Source organism: Procambarus clarkii, chromosome 36, assembly GCF_040958095.1.
Source record: "Procambarus clarkii isolate CNS0578487 chromosome 36, FALCON_Pclarkii_2.0, whole genome shotgun sequence".
NCBI lineage: Eukaryota > Metazoa > Arthropoda > Malacostraca > Decapoda > Cambaridae > Procambarus > Procambarus clarkii.
The window spans coordinates 31,528,655-31,539,518 of NC_091185.1; positions in this window are offsets into that span (position 1 = coordinate 31,528,655).

Genomic DNA, 10,864 nt, shown 5'->3' on the forward strand with positions numbered 1-10,864 from the left:
GCAGAGGCTCAAGAGAGGGATGCAGAGACTTTTTAGAGTGATGCAGAGGCTCATGAGAGGGACGCAGGAGTTCAAGAGAGGAACGCAGAGGCTCAAGAGAGAGATGCAGAGGCGTAAGAGAGGGATGCAGATGCTCAAGAGAGTGATGCACAGGCTTAAGAGAGGGATGCAGAGGCTTAAAAGAATGATGCAGAGGCTCAAGAGAGTGTTGCAGAGGCTCAAGAGAGGGATGCAGAGGCTCAAGAGAGTGATGCAGAGGCTGAAGAGAATGATGTAGAGGCTTGAGAGAGGGATGCAGAGGCACAAGACAGGGATGCAGAGGTTATTGAGAGTGATGCAGAGGCTCAAGAGAGGGATACAGAGGCTTAAAAGAGCAACGCAAAGGATCAATAGAAGGATGCAGAGGCTCAAGAGAGGGATGAAGAGGTTGAAAAGAGTGTTGCAGAGGCTCAAGAGAGGGATGCAGAGGCTCAAGAGAGTGATGCAGAGACTCAAGAGAGTTATGCAGAGGCTCAAGAGAGTGATGCAGAGGCTTACGAGAGTGATGCAGAAGCTCAAGAGAGTCAGGCAGAGGCTTAGGAGAGTGACGCAGAGGCTTAAGAGAGGGGATGCAGAGGTTCAAGAGAGTGATGCAGAGGCTGAAGAGAGTGATGCAGAGGCTTAAGAGAGGGATGCAGAGGCACAAGAGAGGGATGCAGAGGCTCAAGAGAGGGATGCAGGGGCTCAAGAGAGAGATGCAGAGGCTCAAGAGAGGGATGCAGAGACTCTTTAGAGTGATGCAGAGGCTCATGAGAGGGATGCAGGAGTTCAAGAGAGGAATGCAGAATCTCAAGAGAGTGATGCAGAGGCTTAAGAGAGGGATGAAGATGCTCAAGAGAGTGATGCAGAGGCTCAAGAGAGAGACGCAGAGGATTATGAGAGTGATGCAGAGGCTCAAGAGAGTAATAGAGAGTCTCAAGAGAATGATGTAGAGGTTTAAGAGAGGGATGCAGAGGCACAAGAGAGGGATGCATAGGCTTTTGAGAGTGATGCAGAGGCTCAAGAGAGGGATGCAGAGGATTAAGAGAGCGACGCAAGAGCTCAATAGAAGGATGCAGAGGCTCATGAGAGGGATGCAGGAGTTCAAGAGAGGAATGCAGAGGCTCAAGAGAGTGATGCAGAGGCTTAAGAGAGGGATGCAGATGCTCAAGAGAGTGATGCAGAGGCTCAAGGAAGAGGGGATGCAGGGACTCAAGAGAGGGATGTAGAGGCTCTTGAGAGTGATGCAGAGGCTCAACAGAGGGATGCAGAGGCTCAAGAGAGGGATGCAGAGGCTCAAGAGAGAGGGGATGCAGGGGCTCAAGAGAGTGATGCAGATGCTGAAGAGAGAGACACAGAGGATTATGAGAGTGATGCAGAGGCTCAAGAGCGTAATGCAGAGGCTCAAGAGAATGATGTAGAGGTTTGAGAGAGAGATGCAGAGGCACAAGAGAGGGATGCAGAGGTTCTTGAGAGTGATGCAGAGGCTCAAGAGAGTGATGCAGAGGCTTACGAGAGTGATGCAGAGGCTCAAGAAAGGGATGTAGACGCTCAAGAGACTGATGCAGAAGCTCAAGAGAGTGATGCAGAAGCTTAAGAGAGTGATGCAGAGGCTTAAGAGAGGGGATGCAGAGGCTCAAGAGAGTGATGCAGAGGCTTAAGAGAGTGATGCAGAGGCTTATGAGAGGGATGCAGAGGCTCAAGAGAGGGATGCAGAGGCTCAAGAGAGGGATGCAGGGGCTCAAGAGAGGGATGCAGAAGCTCAAGAGAGGGATGCAGAGACTCTTTAGAGTGATGCAGAGGCTCATGAGAGGAATGCATGAGTTCTAGAGAGGAATGCAGAAGCTCAAGAGAGTGATGCAGAGGCTTAAGAGAGGGATTCAGAGGCTTAAGAAAGTGATGCAGAGGCTGAAGAGAGTGTAGCAGAGGCTCAAGAGAGGGATGAAGAGGCTGAAAAGAGTGTTGCAGAGGCTCAAGAGAGGGATGCAGAGGCTCAAGAGAGTGATGCAGAGACTCAAGAGAGTTATGCAGAGGCTCAGGAGAGTGATGCAGAGGCTTACGAGAGTGATGCAGAGGCTTAAGAGAGGGATGCAGAGGCTCAAGAGAGTGATGCAGAGGCTGAAGAGAGAGACACAGAGGATTATGAGAGTGATGCAGTGGCTCAAGAGCGTAATGCAGAGGCTCAAGAGAATGATGTAGAGGTTTGAGAGAGAGATGCAGAGGCACAAGAGAGGGATGCAGAGGCTCTTGAGAGTGATACAGAGGCTCAAGAGAGGGATGCAGAGGATTAAGAGAGCGACGCAAGAGCTCAAATAGAGGGATGCAGAGGCTCATGAGAGGGATGCAGGAGTTCAAGAGAGGAATGCAGAGGCTCAAGAGAGTGATGCAGAGGCTTAAGAGAGGGATGCAGATGCTCAAGAGAGTGATACAGAGGCTCAAGAGAGAGGGGATGCAGGGACTCAAGAGAGAGATGCAGAGGCTCTTGAGAGTGATGCAGAGGCTCAACAGAGGGATGCAGAGGCTCAAGAGAGGGATGCAGAGGCTCAAGAGAGAGGGGATGCAGGGGCTCTAGAGAGGGATGCAGAGGCTCAAGTGAGGGATGCAGAGGCACAAGAGAGGGATACATATGCTCTGAAGTGTGACGCAGAGGCTCAAGAGAGGAATTCAGAGGCTTAAGAGAGTGATGCAAAGGCTCATGAGAGGGATTCACGAGTTCTAGAGAGTCATGCAGACTTTCAAGAAAGGGATGCAGAGGCTTAAGAAAGTGATGCAGAGGCTCAAAAAAGGGATGCAGAGGCTTAAGAGGGTGATGCAGAGGCTCAAGAGAGTGATGCAGAGGGTCAAGAGAGTGATGCAGAGGATCAAGAGAGGGAATTAGAGGCTTAAGAGAGTGATGTAGAAGCTGAAGAGAGTGATGCAGAGGCTCTAGAGAGTGATGCAGAGGCTCAAGCGAGTGATGCAGAGGATCAAGAGAGTGATGCAGAGGCTCGAGAGAGTGATGCAGAGGCTCAAAAGAGTTATTCAGAGGCTTAAGAGAGTGATGCAGAGGCCTCAAGAGAGTGATGCAGAGGCTGATCAGAGTGTTGCAGAGGCTCAAGAGAGTGATGCAGAGGCTGATCAGAGTGTTGCAGAGGCTCAAGAGAGTGATGCATAGGCTCAAGAGAGTGATGCAGATGCTCAAGAGAAAGATGCCGAGGCTTAAGAGAGTGATGCAGAGGCTGAAGAGAGTGTTACAGAGGCTTAAGAGAGTGAAACAGAGGCTCAAGAGAGTGATGCAGAAGCTCAAGAGAGTGATGCAGAAGCTTAAGAGAGTGATGCAGAGGCTTAAGAGAGGGGATGCAGAGGCTCAAGAGAGTGATGCAGAGGCTTAAGAGAGTGATGCAGAGGCTTATGAGAGGGATGCAGAGGTTCAAGAGAGGGATGCAGAGGCTCAAGAGAGGATGCAGGGGCTCAAGAGAGGGATGCAGAGGCTCAAGAGAGGGATGCAGAGACTCTTTAGAGTGATGCAGAGGCTCATGAGAGGAATGCAGGAGTTCAAGAGAGGAATGCAGAAGCTCAAGAGAGTGATGCAGAGGCTTAAGAGAGGGATTCAGAGGCTTAAGAAAGTGATGCAGAGGCTGAAGAGAGTGTAGCAGAGGCTCAAATGAGTGATGAAGAGGCTGAAAAGAGTGTTGCAGAGGCTCAAGAGAGGGATGCAGAGGCTCAAGAGAGTGATGCAGAGACTCAAGAGAGTTATGCAGAGGCTCAGGAGAGTGATGCAGAGGCTTACGAGAGTGATGCAGAGGCTTAAGAGAGAGACACAGAGGATTATGAGAGTGATGCAGAGGCTCAAGAGCGTAATGCAGAGGCTCAAGAGAATGATGTAGAGGTTTGAGAGAGAGATGCAGAGGCACAAGAGAGGGATGCAGAGGCTCTTGAGAGTGATGCAGAGGCTCAAGAGAGGGATGCAGAGGATTAAGAGAGCGACGCAAGAGCTCAAATAGAGGGATGCAGAGGCTCATGAGAGGGATGCAGGAGTTCAAGAGAGGAATGCAGAGGCTCAAGAGAGTGATGCAGAGGCTTAAGAGAGGGATGCAGATGCTCAAGAGAGTGATGCAGAGGCTCAAGAGAGAGGGGATGCAGGGACTCAAGAGAGAGATGCAGAGGCTCTTGAGAGTGATGCAGAGGCTCAACAGAGGGATGCAGAGGCTCAAGAGAGGGATGCAGAGGCTCAAGAGAGAGGGGATGCAGGGGCTCTAGAGAGGGATGCAGAGGCTCAAGTGAGGGATGCAGAGGCACAAGAGAGGGATACATATGCTCTGAAGTGTGACGCAGAGGCTCAAGAGAGGAATTCAGAAGCTTAAGAGAGTGATGCAAAGGCTCATGAGAGGGATTCACGAGTTTTAGAGAGTCATGCAGACGTTCAAGAAAGGGATGCAGAGGCTTAAGAAAGTGATGCAGAGGCTCAAAAAAGGGATGCAGAGGCTTAAGAGGGTGATGCAGAGGCTCAAGAGAGTGATGCAGAGGGTCAAGAGAGTGATGCAGAGGATCAAGAGAGGGAATTAGAGGCTTAAGAGAGTGATGCAGAAGCTGAAGAGAGTGATGCAGAGGCTCTAGAGAGTGATGCAGAGGCTCAAGCGAGTGATGCAGAGGATCAAGAGAGTGATGCAGAGGCTCGAGAGAGTGATGCAGAGGCTCAAAAGAGTTATTCAGAGGCTTAAAAGAGTGATGCAGAGGCCTCAAGAGAGTGATGCAGAGGCTGATCAGAGTGTTGCAGAGGCTCAAGAGAGTGATGCAGAGGCTGATCAGAGTGTTGCAGAGGCTCAAGAGAGTGATGCATAGGCTCAAGAGAGTGATGCAGATGCTCAAGAGAAAGATGCCGAGGCTTAAGAGAGTGATGCAGAGGCTGAAGAGAGTGTTACAGAGTCTTAAGAGAGTGAAACAGAGGCTCAAGAGAGTGATGCAAAGGCTCAAGAGAGTGATGCAGAGGCTTAAGAGAGGGATGCAGAGGTTCAAGAAAAGGATATAGAGGCTCATGAGAGTGATGCAGAGGTTCAAGAGAGTGATGCAGAGGCACACGAGCATGATGTAGAGGCTTAAGAGAGGGATGCAGAGGCTGAAGAGAATGATGCAAGGGCTCAAGAGAATGATGCACAGGCTAAAGACAGTGATGCAGAGGCTAAAGAGAGTGATGCAGAGGCTTAAGAGAGGGATGCAGAGGCTGCAAGCGGCGATGGGTCACATTTTGCCCAAACTCCCACTGCAGTTTTCAAAATATCCCAAACATCCCAAATTCGACACTTGAGCCATATTTTGGAGCCAAATTCTGGCTCTCTGCACGTATTCGCTGTTTGAAATTACGACTTTTTATACCGAAAATATGCCAATTAGTGAGGGCGCCGATGAATCACATTTTGTCCAAACCCCCCTGCAGTTCCCAAAATATCCCAAACTTTCCTCATTCTACCCTTGAGCCATATTTAAGAGCCAAATACTGGTTCTCTGCACTTATTCGCAGTTTAAATTACGACTTTTTATACCGAAAATATGCCAATTACTGAGCGGCGATGGGTCAAATTTTGCTGAAACCCCCCTGCAGTTTTCAAAATATCCCAAACGTCCCAAATTCGACAATTTAGCCATATGTGATGCAGAGCCACACGAGAATGATGTAGAGGCTTAAGAGAGGGATGCAGAGGCTCAAGAGAATGACGCAGAGGCTCTAGAGACTGTTGTAGAGGCATAAGAGAGTGATGCAGAGGCTTAAGAGAGGGATGCAGAGGCTCAAGAGAGGGATGCAGAGGCTCAAGAGAGTGATTCAGAGGTTTACGAGAGTGATGCAGAGTCATAAAAGAGAGAGGTAGAGGCTAAGGAGAGGGATGCAGAGGTTCAAGAGAATGATGCAGAGGTTCAAGAGAGTGATGCAGAGGATCAAGAGAGGGATTCAGAGGCTTAAGAGAGTGATGCAGAGGCTGAAGAGAGTGTTGCAGAGGCTCAAGAGAGGGATGAAGAGGCTGAAAAGAGTGTTGCAGAGGCTCAAGAGAGGGATGCAGAGGCTCAAGAGAGTGATGCAGAGACTCAAGAGAGTTATGCAGAGGCTCAAGAGACTGATGCAGAGGCTTACGAGAGTGATGCAGAGGCTTAAGAGAGTGAGGTAGAGGCTAAGGAGAAGGATGCAGAGGCTCAAGAGAATGATGCAGAGGTTCAAGAGAGTGATGCAAAGGACCAAGAGAGGGATTCAGAGGCTTAAGAGAGTGATGCAGATGCTGAAGAGAGTGTTGCAGAGGCTCAAGAGAGGGATTCAGAGGCTCAAGGGAGTGATGCAAAGACTCAAGAGAGTTATGCAGAGGCTCAAGAGAGTGATGCAGAGGCTTACGAGAGAGATGTAGAGGCTCAAGAAAGGGATGTAGACACTCAACAGAGTAATGCAGAAGCTCAGGAGAGTGAGGCAGAGGCTTACGAGAGTGATGCAGAGGCTTAAGAGAGGGGATGCAGAGGCTCAAGAGAGTGATACAGAGGCTCAAGAGAGTGATGCAGAGGCTTAGGAGAGGGTTGCAGAGGCTGAAGAGAGGGATGCAGAGGCTCAAGAGAGGGATGCAGGGGCTCAAGAGAGGGATGCAGAGGCTCAAGAGAGGGATGCAGAGACTCTTTAGAGTGATGCAGAGGCTCATGAGAGGAATGCAGGAGTTCAAGAGAGGAATGCAGAGGCTCAAGAGAGTGATGCAGAGGCTTAAGAGAGGGATTCAGAGGCTTAAGAGAGTGATGCAGAGGCTGAAGAGAGTGTTGCAGAGGCTCAAGAGAGGGATGAAGAGGCTGAAAAGAGTGTTGCAGAGGCTCAAGAGAGGGATGTAGAGGCTCAAGGGAGTGATGCAGAGACTCAAGAGAGTTATGCAGAGGCTCAAGAGACTGATGCAGTGGCTTACGAGAGTGATGCAGAGGCTCAAGAGAGGGATGTAGACGCTCAAGAGAGTGATGCAGAAGCTCAAGACAGTGAGGCAGAGGCTTAAGAGAGTGATGCAGAGGCTTAAGAGAGGGGATGCAGAGGCTCAAGAGAGTGATGCAGAGGCTGAAGAGAGTGATGCAGAGGCTTAAGAGAGGGATGTACGGGTTCAAGAGAGAGATGCAGAGGCTCAAGAGAGATATGCATGGGCTCAAGAGAGGGATGCAGAGGCTCAAGAGAGGGATGCAGAGACTTTTTAGAGTGATGCAGAGGCTCATGAGAGGGACGCAGGAGTTTAAGAGAGGAACGCAAAGGCTCAAGAGAGAGATGCAGAGGCGTAAGAGAGGGATGCAGATGCTCAAGAGAGTGATGCACAGGCTTAAGAGAGGGATGCAGAGGCTTAAAAGAATGATGCAGAGGCTCAAGAGAGTGTTGCAGAGGCTCAAGAGAGGGATGCAGAGGCTCAAGAGAGTGATGCAGAGGCTGAAGAGAATGATGTAGAGGCTTGAGAGAGGGATGCAGAGGCACAAGACAGGGATGCAGAGGTTATTGAGAGTGATGCAGAGGCTCAAGAGAGGGATGCAGAGGCTTAAAAGAGCGACGCAAAGGATCAATAGAAGGATGCAGAGGCTCAAGAGAGGGATGAAGAGGTTGAAAAGAGTGTTGCAGAGGCTCAAGAGAGGGATGCAGAGGCTCAAGAGAGTGATGCAGAGACTCAAGAGAGTTATGCAGAGGCTCAAGAGAGTGATGCAGAGGCTTACGAGAGTGAAGCAGAAGCTCAAGAGAGTCAGGCAGAGGCTTAGGAGAGTGACGCAGAGGCTTAAGAGAGGAGATGCAGAGGTTCAAGAGAGTGATGCAGAGGCTGAAGAGAGTGATGCAGAGGCTTAAAAGAGGGATGCAGAGGCACAAGAGAGGGATGCAGAGGCTCAAGAGAGGGATGCAGGGGCTCAAGAGAGAGATGCAGAGGCTCAAGAGAGGGATGCAGAGACTCTTTAGAGTGATGCAGAGGCTCATGAGAGGGATGCAGGAGTTCAAGAGAGGAATGCAGAATCTCAAGAGAGTGATGCAGAGGCTTAAGAGAGGGATGAAGATGCTCAAGAGAGTGATGCAGAGGCTTAAGAGAGGGATGCAGAGGCTCAAGAGAGTGATGCAGAGGCTCAAGAGAGAGACGCAGAGGATTATGAGAGTGATGCAGAGGCTCAAGAGAGTAATGGAGAGTCTCAAGATGATGTAGAGGTTTAAGAGAGGGATGCAGAGGCACAAGAGAGGGATGTATAGGCTCTTGAGAGTGATGCAGAGGCTCAAGAGAGGGATGCAGAGGATTAAGAGAGCGACGCAAGAGCTCAATAGAAGGATGCAGAGGCTCATGAGAGGGATGCAGGAGTTCAAGAGAGGAATGCAGAGGCTCAAGAGAGAGGGGATGCAGGGACTCAAGAGAGGGATGCAGAGGCTCTTGAGAGTGATGCAGAGGCTCAACAGAGGGATGCAGAGGCTCAAGAGAGGGATGCAGAGGCTGAAGAGAGAGGGGATGCAGGGACTCAAGAGAGGGATGCAGAGGCTCTTGAGAGTGATGCAGAGGCTCAACAGAGGGATGCAGAGGCTCAAGAGAGGGATGCAGAGGCTCAAGAGAGAGGGGATGCAGGGGCTCAAGAGAGGGATGCAGAGGCTCAAGTGAGGGATGCAGAGGCACAAGAGAGGGATACAGATGCTCTGAAGCGTCAGATGCTCTGACGCAGAGGCTCAAGAGAGGAATTCAGAGGCTTAAGAGAGTGATGCAAAGGCTCAGGAGAGGGATGCAAAGGCTCATCAGAGGAATTCACGAGTTCTAGAGTGTCATGCAGACGTTCAAGAAAGGGATGCAGAGGCTTAAGAAAGTGATGCAGAGGCTCAAAAAAGGGATGCAGAGGCTTAAGAGGGTGATGCAGAGGCTCAAGAGGGTGATGCAGAGGGTCAAGAGAGTGATGCAGAGGATCAAGAGAGGGAATTAGAGGCTTAAGAGAGTGATGCAGAAGCTGAAGAGAGTGATGCAGAGGCTCTAGAGAGTGATGCAGAGGGTCAAGAGAGTGATGCAGAGGATCAAGAGAGTGATGCAGAGGCTCGAGAGAGTGATGCAGAGGCTCAAAAGAGTTATTCAGAGGCTTAAGAGAGTGATGCAGAGGCCTCAAGAGAGTGATGCAGAGGCTGATCAGAGTGTTGCAGAGGCTCAAGAGAGTGATGCAGAGGCTGATCAGAGTGTTGCAGAGGCTCAAGAGAGTGATGCATAGGCTTACGAGAGTGATGCAGAGGCTTAAGAGAGTGAGGTAGAGGCTAAGGAGAAGGATGCAGAGGCTCAAGAGAATGATGCAGAGGTTCAAGAGAGTTATGCAGAGGCTCAAGAGACTGATGCAGAGGCTTACGAGAGTGATGCAGAGGCTTAAGAGAGTGAGGTAGAGGCTAAGGAGAAGGATGCAGAGGCTCAAGAGAATGATGCAGAGGTTCAAGAGAGTGATGCAAAGGACCAAGAGAGGGATTCAGAGGCTTAAGAGAGTGATGCAGAGGCTGAAGAGAGTGTTGCAGAGGCTCAAGAGAGGGATTCAGAGGCTCAAGGGAGTGATGCAAAGACTCAAGAGAGTTATGCAGAGGCTCAAGAGAGTGATGCAGAGGCTTACGAGAGAGATGTAGAGGCTCAAGAAAGGGATGTAGACACTCAACAGAGTAATGCAGAAGCTCAGGAGAGTGAGGCAGAGGCTTACGAGAGTGATGCAGAGGCTTAAGAGAGGGGATGCAGAGGCTCAAGAGAGTGATACAGAGGCTCAAGAGAGTGATGCAGAGGCTTAGGAGAGGGTTGCAGAGGCTGAAGAGAGGGATGCAGAGGCTCAAGAGAGGGATGCAGGGGCTCAAGAGAGGGATGCAGAGGCTCAAGAGAGGGATGCAGAGACTCTTTAGAGTGATGCAGAGGCTCATGAGAGGAATGCAGGAGTTCAAGAGAGGAATGCAGAGGCTCAAGAGAGTGATGCAGAGGCTTAAGAGAGGGATTCAGAGGCTTAAGAGAGTGATGCAGAGGCTGAAGAGAGTGTTGCAGAGGCTCAAGAGAGGGATGAAGAGGCTGAAAAGAGTGTTGCAGAGGCTCAAGAGAGGGATGCAGAGGCTCAAGGGAGTGATGCAGAGACTCAAGAAAGTTATGCAGAGGCTCAAGAGACTGATGCAGTGGCTTACGAGAGTGATGCAGAGGCTCAAGAGAGGGATGTAGACGCTCAAGAGAGTGATGCAGAAGCTCAAGACAGTGAGGCAGAGGCTTAAGAGAGTGATGCAGAGGCTTAAGAGAGGGGATGCAGAGGCTCAAGAGAGTGATGCAGAGGCTGAAGAGAGTGATGCAGAGGCTTAAGAGAGGGATGTACGGGTTCAAGAGAGAGATGCAGAGGCTCAAGAGAGATATGCATGGGCTCAAGAGAGGGATGCAGAGGCTCAAGAGAGGGATGCAGAGACTTTTTAGAGTGATGCAGAGGCTCATGAGAGGGACGCAGGAGTTCAAGAGAGGAACGCAAAGGCTCAAGAGAGAGATGCAGAGGCGTAAGAGAGGGATGCAGATGCTCAAGAGAGTGATGCACAGGCTTAAGAGAGGGATGCAGAGGCTTAAAAGAATGATGCAGAGGCTCAAGAGAGTGTTGCAGAGGCTCAAGAGAGGGATGCAGAGGCTCAAGAGAGTGATGCAGAGGCTGAAGAGAATGATGTAGAGGCTTGAGAGAGGGATGCAGAGGCACAAGACAGGGATGCAGAGGTTATTGAGAGTGATGCAGAGGCTCAAGAGAGGGATGCAGAGGCTTAAAAGAGCGACGGAAAGGATCAATAGAAGGATGCAGAGGCTCAAGAGAGGGATGAAGAGGTTGAAAAGAGTGTTGCAGAGGCTCAAGAGGGGATGCAGAGGCTCAAGAGAGTGATGCAAGACTC